Source organism: Nesoenas mayeri, assembly GCF_963082525.1.
Source record: "Nesoenas mayeri genome assembly, chromosome: 28".
Lineage (NCBI taxonomy): Eukaryota > Metazoa > Chordata > Aves > Columbiformes > Columbidae > Nesoenas > Nesoenas mayeri.
This window is the reverse complement of record NC_137558.1, coordinates 4,094,193-4,100,064: the sequence shown is the minus strand read 5'-3', so window position 1 is coordinate 4,100,064 and position 5,872 is coordinate 4,094,193. Positions and strand designations below refer to the sequence as shown.

The window sequence follows — 5,872 nt, the reverse complement described above, 5'->3', positions numbered from 1 at the left end:
TGTGGGTCAGTTTTTGTTCTGACACCAGTTCAGTGGATCTTGCCTCACAGGTGTGTCCATGGAAACCAGATGCCCAATTGCATTTTAAACTGTGATGAACTGTTTTTCTCAATTGGTAGAAAGAGAGAATGAGCGGAAACATCCCTCCATCAGGGAGGGGGTTTTCCATGAGAAACAGCCTGTTTATTTTCCTCAGAGAAGTCTCCTCTAACTTGTTACTGTCTTTCCTCCTTGCACAGGTCCTCATGCCCACAGGCAGCCAATGTCCAACAGCAGCTCCATCACCCAGTTCCTCCTCCTGCCGTTCACAGACACACGGGAGCTGCAGCTCTTGCACTTCTGGCTCTTCCTGGGCATCTACCTGGCTGCCCTCCTGGGCAATGGCCTCATCATCACCACCATAGCCTGAGACCAGCACCTTTGCACCCCCATGTACTTCTTCCTGCTCAACCTCGCCCTCCTCGACCTGGGCTGCCTCTCCACCACTGTCTCAAAAGTCATGGTCAATTCCCTGTGGGACACCAGGGCCATCTCCTACACAGGATGTGCTGCACAGATCTTTTTGTTTCTCTCCTTCATCACAGCAGAGTATTCTATGCTCACCATCATGTTCTATGACTGCTACGTTGCCATCTGCAAACCCCTGCACTACGAGACCCTCCTGGGCAGCAGAGCTTGTGTCCACATGGTAGCAGCTGCCTGGGTCACTGGGTTTCTCACTGCTCTGCTGCACACGGCCAATACATTTTCACTGCCCCTGTGCAAGGGCAATGCCCTGGGCCAGTTCTTCTGTGAAATCCCCCAGATCCTCAAGCTCTCCTGCTCACACTCTTACCTCAGGGAACTTGGGCTTCTGATGGTCAGTGTCTGTTTAGCATTTGGCTGTTTTGTGTTCATCATGGTGTCCTATGTGCAGATCTTGAAGGCCGTGCTGAGGATCCCCTCTGAGCAGGGACGGCACAAAGCCTTTTCCACTTGCCTCCCTCACCTGGCCATGGTCTCTCTGTTCATCAGCACTGCCATGTTTGCCAACCTGAAGCCCCCATCCATTTCTTTCCCATCCCTGGATCTGGTGGTGTCTGTTCTGTACTCAGTGTTTCCTCCAGCAGTGAACCCCCTCATCTACAGCATGAGGAACCAGGAGCTCAAGGATGCCCTGTGCAAACTCATATCCCTCTGTTTTCTGAAGCAATAAACTGGCCATCTTCTTCTATACAGGAGTTTTAATGCAGCTAATTACAAGCCCAGCCTGTCAACTGGATTTTCTGGTGTTGTAGGTTGTTTTCTTATCATGATAATGTTGTCAATCCCTTTCTAATTCACTGTTGGCTTTTCTTTTATAACTGTTAGCTGCTTAAATGAGCAGCAGTGCTCTCCTTGTCTCTAAACAGAATAAAAGGCTCTTTAGTGACTTGTTTTTCACTATATCCTTCCTGCAAGGGCTTTTGGAGCTTCAGAGACAGTTCCTGTGCGTGGGTGGAGGGGAAAACAGCTCTGGCATGTCAGCCCTGCCAGGGAGCAGCAACGCTTGTTCTCCCAGAGCTGTTCTGGTTCCACTCCACACTGTCCTTCTCATCCCTTGTGTTGGTGCAAGGCCTGAGTGCTCTGGCAGCTTGGTCACCATCCTGCTGTGTGTCAGTCCTGTGAGTGCAGGCAGGGACAGGCAATGGGCACTGCTGTGACAGACCTGGCCTCAGTAACAGTACTTGCACAAGGAAAAATGATCTTCTTTGGGCAGTGCATGATGGTTTATATCTTCTTGCAAAGTTTATTCCTACAGAAGTGGCCACAGATGAAACATCAGTGTGCAGCTGAACAGTGTGTGTGTGCAGGGCTGGCACACAGCAGTGTCCTCTCACAGCCACGGTCCTGCCAGAGACCTGCAGGACCAACAGAGCAGGGGCTGGGCTGTGCCCCTGTGCACTGGACACCCCGTGGAAGGAGTCTCAGGTCAATCACCTGGACTGGTCCCTCACAACCACCGTTTCCGGCTCTGGCCTCTCACCCCAAGAGGTCTTTGTCCGTCCATGGAATTACACTGAATGAGTAGGTGAGAGGTTCATGTTTGCTTTGAACAGATGAGATGTGAGCATGTACGTCATTTATATGAGGTGACATGAACTTGAGTCAGCAAAAACACCATCCTACCTAAAATATGTAAATCCTCTGCTAACCTAACCTAAAATATGTAAATCCTCTCAGTTTTGGTCAGTCTGCTCCGCTAACAAAAGTGACATTTAAAACACCTAATCAGAACCTGCAAAGAATACTGTCCTTGCAGCACAGACACTCTGGAGCCTGCACAATTAGCTGAGTCTTGTTTTAACATTTGTCTCAAGACTGTTACATAAAGTGTCCTTTAGCTGAGCTTTGCTCCTTTTACGCTCATTATAATACTAAAACACACATCCCCAGGATGGGAGCCCCAGGCTCAGCCCGGGACCCTCTCTCAACAAGCATGTGTAGTGGTAAAATGATTATGTAACCAATATGCCAATGTGTAAGCACATGGCTCTTTAGGACTGCCGGGAGGGTCTGAATGTAGGGATAAGATTTGTATATAATAGATGTTCCTTCTCTATCTGTTGTGCTGGTTTCATTCCAGCATCCAGACTTGCACAACTCTGGAATAAACAAGATCTCATTTCTGGGTGTGGGATTGGCTTTGCACTTCAGGTAGCAAATTCACCATGAGCAACTAGGAAGAAGGAAAACAATAAGAAATAAAAGAGGTAGGAGAGGACATAGAAAAGGTTTCAACATTTCACATTCCATTCAAGAATGCTTCTCCTCTCAGATCTTTAGTAGGAAATAGATTTGATCAGTTTGATAAAACAAGCATAGTTTTATCTAGTCAGGTCATGGCCCATAAGGAGGGGGATGGATGGGTGTGGGATTATGATGGCAGTTGAGTCTCCAAAACTCGTAATTGAGTGGAAAGATTTTGACAGTGAAGGGGACAGTGGGGTCAGTTCTGTGTCTGGAGGTGATAGCCCAGCAGCAGGGACATGGCTGGGAAAGAACATCTGCCCAAGTGCCCACAGGTCTTACCCAGGAGGAGAGACGGGTTGTCACGTCCATCCCACCTGAGAACATGACGGGACAGCAGCAGGGACATGGTCGTGTCTGTCAGAGAAGCTGAAAGGCCAGCAGCACTCATGGGATTTAGAAGATCATGGCAAGGTGACTTCTCTCTGGTCAGGTAAAAGACCACAAGAAGCCTAACGGTTTGGGTTCCCTGCATGAAGAGCAGTTTGTGAGATGGTTGAGCTTTTCTTGATAGTGGGAAGAAGAAGGAAAGAGAAAAAAAGAAGTCTACTTGGAAGGTGAGGAATGGATATCAGGAGGAAGAAATGTCACTGGAAGGGCAGTGCTGTGGTGCAAGAGGTGATCCAGAGGGAGCTGGATCAGCCCATGGTTTGTGTTCCAAAGAGCAGCCAGTGAGGGTGCAGACACAGCAGTGAAGGTGCAGAAATGCTGGAGTGAGAGCAGGTGGGGAAGCGAGATGGGTGTCTGCAGCCTGCAGGGAAAGAGGGGCAGGGGTAGCACTGTGTAGAACAGCCTGTGGTGGAGATGGCAAAGGACGCTGTAAGGCTGGAAGGGACCCACAAAACCCAGGTCTCTGTCCCCTTGGCCAGGGCAGTTGTCTCTGCCACTGAGGCCTAGGAGAAGACATGGTGTCCTCATGGCACTTGGGCCTCAGTGCCTCCTTGCAGCCCCATGGGGAAGCTGGAAGTTGTTGTCCCAGTGTTGTCCTTCCCTGGGCCTTGCACACCCACATCCCACGGTCCCAGGAAGAGCCTTGAGCCGTGTGTGAGGGACAGGATCCCCCTTCCCATTGCCTGCAGGTCAGGGCTTCTCCTTTCTGCTTCAGAAAGCAAACCAAGGGGTTTCTGAGCATCAGAGATGAAGACTCAAAGGAGACCTCATGGTGGCTACAGCTTCCTCACAGGGGGAGAAGGAGGGAAGGTACTGATCTCTTCTCTGTGGTGACCAATGACAGCACCCAAGGCAATGGAAGAAGGGTGTGTCAGGGGAGGTTCAGGTTGGACATGAGGAAAAGGTTCTTGACCCAGAGGTGCTGGACACTGAACAGGCTCCCCAGGGAGGTGTCACGGCCCCAACCTGACAGTGTTCAAGAAGAGACTGGACAACGTCCTCAGACACACGGGGTGACCTGTGGGGTATCCTGTGCAGGGACAGGAGTTGGACTCCGTGATCCTCGTGGGTCCTTCCAATTCAGGACATTCTGAGATTCTATGAAACACTAGGTCAAAAGTCCGTGTTTTCATTGTGCAGATGAGTTGTAAACATACACGTCATGTGCATGTCCACTGTGTGCATGTGGTGAGATGAACCCAAGGGAGCACAAACACTGTCAGCTATTCGTTGGGGTGCCATAAAGGTCAGTGGGACAGAGATAGTGTTTAGAGGTCTCTTCTAACCTGTGTTATTGTAGGATTCCATGAATCTTTTCCATGAAGAGCAAGGGGAGAAAGCGAGATGGGTGTCTACAGCCTGCAGGGAAACAGCAGCAGCTGTGGGACAGTGTAGGACAACCTGTGGTGGAGATGGCAAAGGGCACTGGCAAGGCTGGATGTCACCAAGAGAACCCAAGTCTTTGTCCCCTTGGCTATGGCAATGGCCTCTGCCACCAAGGCCTGTGAGGAGACATGTTGTCCTCAGGCACTGGGGCACCTCATGGTCTCCTTGCACACCCCCAGGAAGGCTGGGAACTGTCACACCATTGTCCTTCACTCAGCACCACACAGCCCACAGCCCCCTGCCCCAGGAAGAGCTCTGAGCAATGTGTGAGGGACAGGATCTGCCTTCCCAGGGGCTGGGGGTCAGGCCTTGGCCTCTCTGCTTCATCCAACTAAACCAGGGTTTTCTCAGCACCTCAGCTGCCTGCACGTTTCCCTTTGTTTATCTGCCATCATGGCCTCCAATTCTCTGCTCTAATGAGTCCCTGGGGAGGCTTTGCTGGCACTTGCCCGCAGTGGAACTCATTAATACTTCAAGGAACTTAGTACTTTTTTCTTCTGGCTTTGACTGCTGGAAAGGTCTGTAATTTCCTCGCAGCACCTGAGTAATGTTCAAGGACTCAGCACCAAATGCACCATGGGGCTCATTACACTCAAGAAAGTTCCAAGAAACCATGTCTCTTCTTGTAATTTCCTTCCAATCTTGTATAGTTAGAGAATTTTCTTTGTGTAATTATGGAGAAAGATTTCAAAAAGCTTCGGATAAAAAAGTCTTTCTATTGTAAAGGGTGTATTTTAATACTTTTCAGTTTGGAGAAGATGTGATTGCAGCATTGTCTGATGCTGATCCAGGGTCTCTCCTGAGGAGGTCTGGACTGGCTGGAGAAGCTGTCCCTTGAGCTGTGACACTGTGTGAACAACCTTGCACCTCACCTCCCCAACCCCATCGTTTCTCTCATGGGCCCCCTGGGCCTTGCATCCCTTTTCCTCACACCAGACGTCCCTGCAGTCTGCAGCTTGATGTGCCACCTCCTTTGCACCAGCTCCCACCTGCTCTCCTTGCAGACCCAAGTGCACACAGCAAAGAGGGACTTTGCTTTCCTTTTGAACTAACAAAGCAAAACTGATGAGATTCATGATTAAAAGAAAACACACTCCTCAACTGTATCCCAAGGACTAATGGCCACCGCTGAGGTTCACCTTCTCCAAGGCAGAACCATGCAAGAAATGTTTTAGACAGAAAGGCAATTATAAAATAAACACAATAAAAGAGTTGGGTAAAGACAGAATTAGACAGACTACTGAAAGAGAAGGAAGCTTTTAACTCCTTGAAGCTGAAAGCAGCAACTGGGTTGTTGACAAGTGTCTGAGTGATCAAACAGTAAGAG

At 49.6% G+C, this 5,872-nt stretch overlaps 1 pseudogene across 1 annotated transcript; it reads left to right on the top strand.

Annotated features, from left to right (window-relative positions):
- The first annotated feature begins 262 nt into the window (after positions 1 to 262).
- On the top strand, positions 263 to 1,195 carry LOC308050468 (olfactory receptor 14J1-like; annotated as a pseudogene). The gene has a single exon. The product of its transcript is annotated as an olfactory receptor 14J1-like (transcript).
- The last annotated feature ends 4,677 nt before the right edge of the window (positions 1,196 to 5,872 follow it).